Raw genomic sequence first — 12,666 nt, 5'->3', positions numbered from 1 at the left:
AAAAATAAAAAAAAAGACACAATAAAAAAAATTTTTTTAAAGAGGGCACTGCCCGGCCCGGCCGAGCCTGAATTATTTATTTAAAAACAAAGCCCTACCCAGCCCGAACCCGTCGGGTCGGGTAGGGCCCCGTCGGGCTTGGGCAAGGTTGCAGTGCACTAAACTGTACATTAGGAGGGGGGGTTCGGACATTTACGGGGGCCAGTTTCAAATGGCAGCCTCCCGTAGGTGCTCTTTGAGAGCGGTTTTGAAGGTGGGATTCAAATGTTTTACGGCTGTGGGTAGGGCGTTCCACATTGATGTGGCATAATTGCTAAACGTGTTTAGTCCCTTGTTTGAGTTGAATCTGGGTTGCACATGATTTATGGAACTCGCTCTGGTGTTGTGGTCATGGTATTCACTGACCTTTGGGAAGTACCTCAACATACATGGGTACCTTAGTGGTGTAGTGTATCTTGTAAACCAGGCGCATTGCAAGTTGCTGTACTCTGTCGTCTACTCTAAGCCATGATCCTAGGTTGTCAAAATGGGCAGGGGTGAGGTGGGTTTTAGGAGTAAGGTCAAGCAGTAGTAAGACCAGTTTGTTTTGTGATGTTTGTAATCTGTTCTACCCCCACATTGGTTATGTGCACCATTGAGGTCATGGATCAGCTTTATACCGTCTTCTGTCCGACCTAAAACGTCTAAACCATGCCTGTTCTTGTTAGGGTTTGAAACCGACCCCAAACGCAAACGGCACAGAGAGAGTTGTTTTAGAGTTAGCCAAAATCAAGGGCGTGTTTATTTACTGAGCAACAAGAATGAATTAGGTGGTGAACAGAACAAACTGGGAAACAGGCATGTGAGGAATGTTTGCTGCTCTGCAGCTTCTCCCAGAAGGTGATGTTGTGGAATTTGTCTGTGACGTCTGAGCCGCTCTGCAGATCCTCCCAGCATATGCTCCAGATGGTGGCGGAGAGGGAGAGAGAGACCCGAGTTAGCTCAGCGCACAATTGAAACTGACAGGTGACTGGTGAGGTGAATTGTCCAAACAAATAATCCAAGTGACAGATCTTCGGTGTGAAACACACAGTGAGCAGTGTCCAGAGTGAAAACAATTAGGTAATCCAAACGTGTAATTCCAACAGACAAAAAGGTGAGAACAGTATGAACAAAAACGGGATCTCTTCGGTGCTTTACAAACACACAAAAACGATAGATCCAAAAGACTGTTTACAAAAACTCACCAGAGCGCAACGCGTAAAACGGGCAGATCAAACGAGGCGGACGCTTCGTAATGGGGAAGCAGGTTCTCCAAACGGAATATTTCACGAGAGTCCTGGGAAGCAACAGAACAGGGAAAGCAGCGACGGGAAGGAACAGGCAAATGCAGGGAATGTTTCAAAACGATCCAACATCAATATTAGGGAGATCAGGGTATTTAAAGCCACGGGGCGCTTAATGACAAGCTGTGACAGCTGCGGGATGAAATTGATCATTGCTCCAGAAGCGTGTGGTTGGGAGAGCACCAATCAAACGGTATCTTACAGGATAGAAGCGTGAGGCGCGGAATGCAATTAATTTAACAAAATACCTTAAAGGAACGGAGCGAGTGGGTGGGCAGCGGACAAAACCTCACTGTACCCCCCCCTCCACGGGAGCCACCCGGCGACCAGGCCGACCCGGCTCGCCCGGATGGGCACGATGGAAGTCGGTGATCAGGCCGGGATCCACGATGAGCTGGCGGGAGACCCAGCTCCGTTCCTCCGGGCCGTAACCCTCCCAGTCCACCAGGTACTGGAACCCCCGACCCCGCCGTCGAACGCCCATCAACCGGCGGACCTGCCACTGGGGGTGACCGTCCACCATCTTGGGAGGAGGTGGATCCGGAGCAGGAGGCATCAGGGGACTGAGAGAGACAGGCTTAACCTGGGACACATGGAAAACGGGGTGAATGTGCATGGACGCAGGAAGCTTAAGACGCACCGCCGCCGGACTGAGTACCTTCAGAACCTCGAAAGGTCCGACGAACCAAGGGTTAAGTTTCTTGGCCGAGGACCGAAGTGGGAGGTCCCTCGCGGAAAGCCACACCCCCTGCCCAGGGTGGTACGTCGGCGCAGGAACCCGGCGCCGGTCAGCCCCACGACAGGCGCGCTCTGATGACCGGAGCAGCGCGGTCCTGGCGATCTCCCAGACCCGACGGCACCGGTCGAGGTGGTCCTGCACGGAGGGAACTGCCACCTCCGTCTCCTGTGCAGGGAAAAGAGGGGGTTGGTAGCCCAGGGATACCTCAAAGGGTGAGAGGCCGGTGGCGGAACTGACCATGGAGTTGATGGAGTACTCGACCCAGGGAAGGAAACGGCTCCAAGAAGCTGGTCTCTCGGCAGCCACTCACCGAAGAGCAGACTCCACGCTCTGGTTCATCCTCTCCGTTTGTCCGTTAGTCTGGGGATGATAACCAGAGGAAAGACTGACCGTTGCCCCCAATCCCTTGCAAAAAGCCCGCCATACCTGGGAAGTGAACTGGGGCCCCCGGTCCGAGACGACGTCCTGGGGAAAACCATGGAGGCAAAACACGTGGTGTGTCAGGAGGTCCGCCGTCTCGGCCGCCGAGGGAAGTTTGGGAAGGGCCACGAGGTGAACCCCCTTGCTGAACCGATCCACCACGGTCAGAAGGCACGTGTTCCCCTGGGAGGAGGGAAGACCTGTGATGAAGTCCAGCGCCACATGTGACCAAGGACGGCTCGGAATGGGAAGCGGCTGTAATAGCCCGGAGGGTGCCTGGTGGGAGGCCTTGCTGCGGGCGCAGACCGCGCAGGCCAGTACGAACTCCTTGACGTCGTTCCTCATGGTGGGCCACCAGAATCGACGAGCCAGGAAGGAGAACGTGCGATGAACGCCCGGGTGGCAGGCGAACCGGCTGGTATGGCCCCACTGGAGGACCCGGGACCGGACTGAGTCGGGGACGAAGAGACGATGAACCGGTACATTGCCTGGAGCGCGATGGAAGCGTAGGGCACGCCTTACCACCCCCTCGATGCCCAAGGTGATGACTCCTACCACCCTGGCCTCCGGGAGGATGGGAGTCGGGTCCTCAGTGGTTGGAGCCCCCTTGGAGTGTAACCGGGACAGGGAGTCGGCCTTCGTGTTGCGGGAACCAGGGCGAAACGTCAGCGAGAAGTCGAACCGACTGAGGAAGCTGGCCCATCTTGCCTGCCGGCCGTTGAGGCGATTGGAAGCACGGATGTACGTCAGGTTCCCGTGGTCCGTCCAAATGGTAAACGGCTCCTCGGCCCCCTCTAGCCAATGACGCCACTCCTCCAAGGCAGCCACAACCGCCAGCAGCTCCCGATTGCCGATGTCATAGTTCCTCTCGGCAGGGAGGAACCGACGCGAGTAGAAGGCGCACGGATGTACCTTCTGGTCCGTTGCCGACCGCTGGGATAAGATAGCTCCCAGTCCAGTATCCGAGGCGTCCACCTCAACGATGAACTGTCTCTTGGGGTCTGGATGGAGCAAGATCGGGGCGGAAGTGAACCTCTTCTTGAGGGAGCGGAATGCAGCACACGCCGCTGGGGACCAGTCGAACGGCAGGGCGGGAGAGGTCAGTCTGGTAAGCGGTTCCGCCACTTGACTGTAGTTCCGGATGAACCTTCGGTAGAAGTTGGCGAACCCGAGGAAGCTCTGTAACTCCTTCCGAGAGGTGGGTTCAGGCCATTCCTCCACTGCCTGGATCTTGCGAGGATCAGCTCGGGTCAAGCCCTTCTCCACGATGAAGCCCAGGTAATCGATGGAGTCGGAGTGGAATCGGCACTTCTCCGCCTTGACGAAGAGCCGATTGTGGAGGAGGCGCTCCAGCACACGGCGGACATGCTGGATGTGTTCCTCGAGGGTCTTGGAGAAGATGAGGATGTCGTCTAGGTACACTACCACAAACTCCTCCAGCATGTCACGAAGGACGTCGTTCATGAGCGCCTGGAATACCGCCGGAGCGTTGGTGAGGCCGAACGGCATCACCAGGTACTCGTAGTGGCCCCTGGGAGTCTTGAAGGCGGTCTTCCATTCATCGCCCTCACGGATACGGACTAGATGGTAGGCACTCCGGAGGTCCAGCTTGGTAAAGACGGTAGCCTGGGTGAGAGGCTCGAAAGTGGAGTTCATGAGAGGTAGAGGATACTTGTTCTTAATGGTGATCTCGTTGAGCTGGCGATAGTCGATGCAGCGTCGAAGGTCCCCGTCCTTCTTCCCATCAAAGAAGAAACCGGCCGCCACAGGAGAGGAGGAAGGCCGAATGAGTCCTGCTTCCAAGGACTCAGAGATGTATTGATCCATCGCCGCCTTCTCCGGGACGGTCAGACTGTAGAGGCGGCTGCTGGGAAGGGGAGCCCCTGAGCGGAGGTCGATGGCACAGTCGTAAGGCCGGTGGGGTGGAAGGGCCTGAGCCCTGGACTTACTGAAAACCTCCATGAGGTCGTGGTACTCGGGGGGTATGGTCGAAAGGTCCGGAGGCGGCTCACCAACGGATCTCCGGGGCGGGGGACAGGACGCCGCCTGAAGACACTGGGCATGACAGGAGGAGCTCCAGCCCTTGATGGTACCGGAGGACCAGGCGATGTGGGGCTCGTGCAGCGCGAGCCAGGGCCGGCCCAGGACTACTGGGACAAGAGGGGATCTGGTGATAAGGAACTGGAGTCTCTCAACGTGGTTACCAGCAATGGTCAGCAGGACAGGGCAGGTGCGTTGAGTGATGTCAGCCAGGCGGTGTTGGTCCAATGCGAATACCTCCAATAGCCTCACTAGGTCCTCAAGTGGAATGTTGGCCCGGGTAGCAAACTCGAAGTCTAGGAAACTCTCGTCTGCCCCAGAGTCAATGAGTGCCTCCACCGTGGCCCGTTGGTCCGCCCAGGCCAGGGTGACGCTCATCAGATGGCCAGGTGGTGCACGGTTCTGGGAACGAGAAAAACGGCTCACCAGGATCTCCCGGGGTCCCGGCGAGCCTGGTCTTTTGGCCGGGTGGGGCAGTTGGCGATACGGTGTCCCTCCCGACCGCAGTAGAGGCAAAGGCCGGACCTGAACCTCGCCTCCCGTTCAGCTTGGCTCAGATGAGAACGTCCCAGCTGCATGGGTTCCTCCTCGGGTACCGAACGGGAGGGAAAAAAACCACCAGTCGTGTTGGGAGCAGGGCGACCAGCAGTACCGTCACGAGTACGGGGGGTCCGGAGTACCTCGGGAGGTCCCTGTCGGGTTCTCTCACGTCTTCTCTCCTGGAGGCGTCCGTCGATGCGAATGGCGAGGCTGAACAGGTCCTCGAGGGACTCAGGTTCCTCACGGGTCGCGAGCTGGTCCCTGACTGCGTCGTTGAGCCCCCTCATGAAGGTAAGACGAAGTGCTTGGTCGTTCCAACCGCTCTCCGTAGCCGCCAGTCTGAACTCCAGCACGTAGTCGGTAACCCCGCCGCTGCCCTGCCGGAAGGTACCCAACCGGGCTCCAGGGTCCAGACCATGGGCTGGATGGTGGAACACCCTGCGGAGCTCAGCCACGAAGTCTGGGTAGGAGAAACAGAAGTCTGCCTCCATTGCCCAGGAGGAAGTGACCCACTGGGCTGCCCGGCCTGAGAGCAAGTTAGTCATGTAGGCCACTTGGGCTCCCCTTGAAGTGAAACGACTGGGTTGATGACGAAAAACCAACTCACATTGCATGATGAATGTGGCACAATCCTCGAAGTTACCGTCGAACAGCCGTGGTTCGGAGAGACGGGGCTCCCGAGGTGCGGGATCGGGAGGCGCGGGGCCTGCCAGGGCTGCGGGTGATGCTCCGGCCAAGGCTCCTGAAGGAAGTGGGGGTACAAGCAAGGTGTTAACGGTGTCACTCAGTGTGTGTAAGTGGAGGAGAATACTTGACTGCTGGCTAGCCAGAGCGCCCAGGGACCCCTGAATAGGCAGGACCTGCTCTCGGAGTTCCTGTACTGCAGCCGCAGCCCTGTCTAGCTGTTGGCTGTGTTCCTTGGTTAACTCAATCTGGCCTGCTAATGCTGTTCTGACTCTCTCTGTGTCGGCTGGGGTCGTCATGGTTGGATCGTAATGTTAGGGTTTGAAACCGACCCCAAACGCAAACGGCACAGAGAGAGTTGTTTCAGAGTTAGCCAAAATCTAGGGCGTGTTTATTTACTGAGCAACAAGAATGAATTAGGTGGTGAACAGAACAAACTGGGAAACAGGCATGTGAGGAATGTTTGCTGCTCTGCAGCTTCTCCCAGAAGGTGATGTTGTGGAATTTGTCCGTGACGTCTGAGCCGCTCTGCAGATCCTCCCAGCATATGCTCCAGATGGTGGCGGAGAGGGAGAGAGAGAGCCGAGTTAGCTCAGCGCACAATTGAAACTGACAGGTGACTGGTGAGGTGAATTGTCCAAACAAATAATCCAAGTGACAGATCTTCGGTGTGAAACACACATTACAATTAGGTAATCCAAACGTGTAATTCCAACAGACAAAAAGGTGAGAACAGTATGAACAAAAACGGGATCTCTTCGGTGCTTTACAAACACACAAAAACGATAGATCCAAAAGACTGTTTACAAAAACTCACCAGAGCGCAACGCGTAAAGCGGGCAGATCAAACGAGGCGGACGCTTCGTAACGGGGAAGCAGGTTCTCCAAACGGAATATTTCACGAGAGTCCTGGGAAGCAACAGAATAGGGAAAGCAGCGACGGGAAGGAACAGGCAAATGCAGGGAATGTTTCAAAATGATCCAACATCAATATTAGGGAGATCAGGGTATTTAAAGCCACGGGGCACTTAATGACAAGCTGTGACAGCTGCGGGATGAAATTGATCATTGCTCCAGAAGCGTGTGGTTGGGAGAGCACCAATCAAACGGCATCTTACAGGATAGAAGCATGAGGCGCGGAATGCAATTCATTTAACAAAATACCTTAAAGGAACGGAGCGAGTGGGTGGGCAGCGGACAAAACCTCACAGTTCTAGTTCATTGCTGGGTTAAGTACTTCTATTCTATTCTATTCTATTCACTAACAGTGTTTATTATTCAGAGTAGGCCTGAGCCCAAACGTCCGAACGTTTGGACCTTTGTTCGTTACGTTGGCATTCGAATTCTAAATCATTTGAATTTTTTTTTTATTAAAACAATTTAAAAAAAAAATTGTATATAATTATATTGTTTATGTGTCTATTCATTCTGTTTAACCCAATGGGGTTTTTCTTCACAGTTGCAGATAAAGATTAGGCTACACTAATATTATATTAATACTGATGAGGTATATTCATTAAAGAAAGTTGATTTAATAAAAAATATATAGTAATTTAATCAGATTAATCACTTTATTAAAATTGAGGATTTAGTTTGAGGATATTTATAAAAAAAAATGTTAAAGAAATTAAATAGTTTGAAGGTTCGAACGCCCGTTCGAAAAACCCTGACGAAGTTCGAAGCCCAAAAACAGGCTTCGGGGACAGCTCTAATTCAGAGTCAGATAGTCCTAACAGTTTTTATTATTCAGAGTCAGATAGTCCTAACAGTGTTTATTATTCAGAGTCAGATAGTCCTAACAGTGTTTATTATTCAGTGTCAGATAGTCCTAACAGTGTTGATTATTAAGAGTCAGACATTTCTCCAGCCTTTAGCTCTCCAGCAAATCAGGGTTCTTAGAAAACAAAACTGCCGCTCGTTGTTACAGTGAAATCAAGCAAAACATTTCTTCCTTTTTTTCTTTTCCGAAGTTAAATTATCACCGTCAGTGTTCAGAGGACAAACGTACCGTCTTCTTTCTGAGCCTTCACCTCAGGCGATGCGGCGTCTAGGCCACTCTTTTAAGTGTCGCGTCAGCGGCTACTGCATGACTCGGCTCGATATGAGAAAGCCATTCATCTGGCCGGCTATCCCTGTGTGTGTGATTCAAAGCCTCCCTTGACCTTGAGCAGTTAATTGACCCTTTATATAGCATCTCTTCTGCAACCTTTACATGAAAGTCCTGAACTGTGTGTTAGATTCAAAGCGGATGTTCCATGAAAGATCCATCAGTAGAGGATGTTGATCTGTCTAGAAAGCCGTTTGGTAAATGACGGCATATTGCTTAACCGTAGCTAGTGTAACAGGGTGGATTTGAACCTGTGACCGTAGGATCCACAGATGGCCGCACTAACCAACTGAGCTAAATGGTGCGTCCCCCTTAGCAGGTGCTGGTTGATTGCGACTGACTCATCAGTAGTTCCTTGAAAACTCCTGTTGCTTAGATTACTGGGGAGACAGTGGCTCGGGAGGTAGAGCAGTCGCATGGGTTCCTGGTTCGTTTCCCTCTCCTCTCTGGCAGCGTGTCGAAGTGTCCTTGAGCAAGACACTTAACCCCTAATTTCTCCCGATGAGCAGGTTGGTACCTTGCATGGTTGCCTCCGCCGTCGGTGTGTGAATGTATGAGTAAATGGTTAAAATGTGAGGAACAAATTGTAAAGCGCTTTGAATGCGCTATATCAATGCAGTCCATTTACCAATGACCATTTACCATAACTTTTTTCCATTTAGAAAAGCTTATAGATTTGTCTTGAAAATCTTGAAATCAATTATGCTCACGATGGGGACAACGACCCAATTCAATTTAACTAACGACGTGTTATTTTTTTATGTTTTGAGGCGAGGTGGCCCACGCACACGACAATAGATAACACGTTGTACCACAACGTTTGATTATCGCTCAAGGATATCTCGCAGAGCAGCGTTTTCATTCTCGACAAAGTCGCTGTCATAAAAAAAAGGCGACCAAGGTTGTTTTAAAGTCACTTCTTCCCCCACAGTAACTCCCGGTTCTTAGCAAACAAAACGTGGCTATCGTGGGCCCCATCTGAATGACACAGAGATAATTATCGAGGTGGGGCCTCATCGGAATTCATCAGAAGCCTCTATCTCTCAGTGAGACAATGTGACTATTGTGTCAAAATCCCTGTCAGCTATTTGTATCATATCTGCCGCGGTTCGAGGCGTCACTGGATTCATAGATGAGTAATTACCTCACGCTCTGGAAACATAGGGTGGCAGCCGGAAAGCAGCCGGAGCGGAGGAGAGGAGGAGGTTTGGTTTGAACCAAACACCAAGGGTTGTCTGGCAACCGAGAGGAGTAGAGGACGAGGGGAAAACAGGTATGAGAGATAATCAGTAGACTGTAGGAAAAAAACAAGATACGAGGAAATCAATGAATACTGTGGTATTCCAGGGAGTGTTGTTGAGGAAGATGGACTATTTCGCATACCAATGGTGGTGTGCATGTTTTCAGGCTCGACTTGTTGCTAGCCTTGATAGAAAAAGTACGAAACTTCTTTGGCCGTAGATACTTTGCGGAGTAATTAATATGAATGATATTGATATAATTTATTTAATACAAAGAAAAAACACTAACCTTCTTACTGTCTTATACCATCATACACTCTTCCTACTATACTAATGTCTCTACTATGCACTCAACACTGCAGCACCCAAGTTTCAGCACTGTTTGATGAACATTGTTACTCAGCTGAAAGAGTTGTACCCTTCCTGCTGACTTGTCGTACAGAACTTGTAAGTCGCTTTGGACAATTTCACATACCAATGGTCCTCAGAGCGAAGCTAACTGTGGTATTTTGATAACCATGTTGACCTACGGTTGTAACTGTAGATGTCATAGTGATGGAATACAGTCAAGGAATGTAATGGTCTCAGTGGCAAAGAGGAAAGAGTCTGCCAGTTTTCATAAAACACTGGATAATGAACCGGTAAGTCAGGCCTATTTCATCACAACCTATCTATCAGGTGCGACAGGATTTTAATTAACCTGAACGACATCAAATGATCACATTTATCATATAGACACCAAAAAATGTTGTTTAAAACTGAGTGGTAGACACACCTCCTCTCATCTGTCCTCATCGCCACGGGACTAAGAATAGGTGTGAGAAGAACCTGGTGATGTTTCTCACTCTGACACGCGGCTAATGAAACAAGCTTTTGGAAATTATATTTTCTAACGTGGGAACTTTCATGCATGGGTTCGTCTGATTGCTTCTTTATTTCCTTAGCACAACGATGTGATTTGACGCTCGCAGGACTGTGTTTTCATAAACTGCACAGAATGGAACCAGGTGTGGGATTCAATCAGGAACGGAGCGCTTATGGCGATGATATACAAATATGCAGATATGCAAATGTGTAAATGAAGTGAAGTTTCTTTGACGCACTTTTACGCTAATATTATGCATACAATTTACTTCACTTTCCAATCCAATCATCTGTCTCAACCCCACCCACCCCCCCACCCCACACACACATCAGACAGATAACTGTACTCCCAAGTTGTTTTATTTACTCAACTGGTAGCAATATAATCTCATTATATACAGCCCCAGCTAGTCATCCCCTGAAGGGAACAATGTGTTCCAGGGCACGGCGACCTATGCAGCCCCGATCAAAGCGCCCTGCCCTGGGACTGTGCCGGATAATGGGGGTATCAGATAGGAATGCGATTTGAGCTACACTCACGCTATAGGTTCAGTGCACATCTGACTGAAAATGGGGGAGGAGAACGTGAAACAGGCTGGGGTTTCAGCAGAAGAGTAGCTTGGCGGAGCGAAAAGCAGCCGTGGTGTGGCGCAAGCTGTTGGACAATTTGACTCAAATGTATTTGCTATTATACAACACAAGTACAGAGAAAATAAGTTTGGCATCCAACCAGAGTGCAAATGTAACAGTAAAGTGCAATAGTGATATACAATGTACAGGTGATTAAACTGGGTATAAAATATATAAATTAGTACTACTGAGTACTAGTGTTAATCAGATGCTATCATACAGGTATGAGTTATATGCAGGTGTAAAAGTAGGTATTTGGAAAAATTATATGCAGGTATTCTCGAAGACACTCTGACGTCACGAGACCGCCGCCATCTTGGTATGAGGGTAACAAACGGATTTCTACCATCAAATGCATGCGTTGAGCTCCGTTTTTATTACATGTTTTATCACATTCTTGTTCATTTCATAACATTTTCATACGATTTGTTTTGAAAATATTGAGGCAACATGGCATTTCACTATTTCGAAAGCCTTTCTGGTGATTCTAAGGTGAGATATGAGTCAAAGAAGCTCGCCCTGATTGACTTTACCATGTCCATACAAAACACCTGCAGACATGGCCATCTCTCGAATACCCAAATTGAAGCTGCTGTGTTACGTTTTGTACTAATAACAAACACAGAAATCCAAATCGCAAGTTTTATATAATACCAGCTGATGCATCTCGGAGGAAAAAGTGGCTGGCGGCTAACGTTCGGCTAACTCCCTACTGTTGCGGTCGTGATAGCTACATGCTAAGCTAACGTTAATTATATCATATCGAACCGATAGGAGCTTATCTTATCTAATCTTACGTGGTGGTACCACGTGTGCCACTACCCGATCAAACATCCACGTAAGATTAGATAAGATAAGCTCGTATCAGTTCGATATGATATAATTAACGTTAGCTCAGCATGTAGCTATTTGTCTAGGTTAACGTAGCTAACGTTAGCTGCCAGCCACTTTTTCCTCTGTGATGGTATAAAACTTGCAATTTGGATTTCTGTTTTTGTCATTAGTACAACGCGTAACACAGCAGCTCTTTGGCATTGTGAAGAACTGAATAGAAAATTCCGCTTGATTGGCTTTAATTTGCCGCTTTAATGATCCGTTTCTCCACTAAATGAAGTGTACACAATGTACCAGGCGGGACTGTTTCCCCCCACGCTGCAGTTGCGTAGCAACAACAGACAGGAAGTTGACTGACTGAGAATATTCAGACAGATATGCATACAGTGGCGACTGGTCATTAGGGGCAGAGCCCCATCTAGTGTCACCAAAAAGAACTGCAGATAAATGTTATTCATTCTAAAGATTTGCCTATTATTTGCTCAAATGTATGATGAATGGATATAGCATTTTACTAAATTACATATACATTTTATTAATATTTTAGTTGATGTCATCTCTCTGCCTTGCTGGTTCAGATTGTGTCATTCTCCCGATCGTTAGGTCTAAAATAGCACGAATGGGGCTAGCCACTCTCTATTAATGCAGGGTGTACTGTACGTGGGAAAATCCACGTGCACATGCTCAGGATGTTGTCTCATTAACAGTAGACCACATCAATTTGATCGCAAGTGGGCCTTGGAGACCCTAGCCCCAAGTGTACGTCGGCATCGAAGCCTTTCATTGCTAATGGCAGCTACTGTGAACTACCTAGCTAGTGACGTTACGTGAAAATGAACAAGGTGGATTATTTACTCGAGCACAGGTTTAAAACCCTGAATTTGGAGGAGAAGATTTTAATCAAACGTCTGGGTCCACACTGTTAGATTCTGATCAATCTGGCCAGTATCACGTCTTCTTGTGTTATCCTCTCTCCATCCAATTCCTCTGCGTTGTGTAATTTTAATGGTCCTGACGTCTCCTATACTGGCTGATAAAATCCTTATCTCTCCCCGTTAGTGCGATCCGCGGACCATAATAATTCTCCACCTTCGTAAGAATTCGACACTTTGACACAGCGTAATACCTTACAAGGAGAAGCAGTGTTTATTTACATAAACAGAAGCCTCAGCTCAGATGTTAACAGATTGTATTGTCCTTGAAAAGTCTATTCTAATGATCTTTCGGTGTGTTCAAGTTCAA

Source organism: Notolepis coatsorum (genome assembly GCF_963971535.1).
Source record: "Notolepis coatsorum genome assembly, chromosome: 7".
NCBI classification, from domain to species: domain Eukaryota; kingdom Metazoa; phylum Chordata; class Actinopteri; order Aulopiformes; family Paralepididae; genus Notolepis; species Notolepis coatsorum.
The sequence above is the reverse complement of the archived record's forward strand: the minus strand, read 5'-3'. Positions refer to the sequence as shown.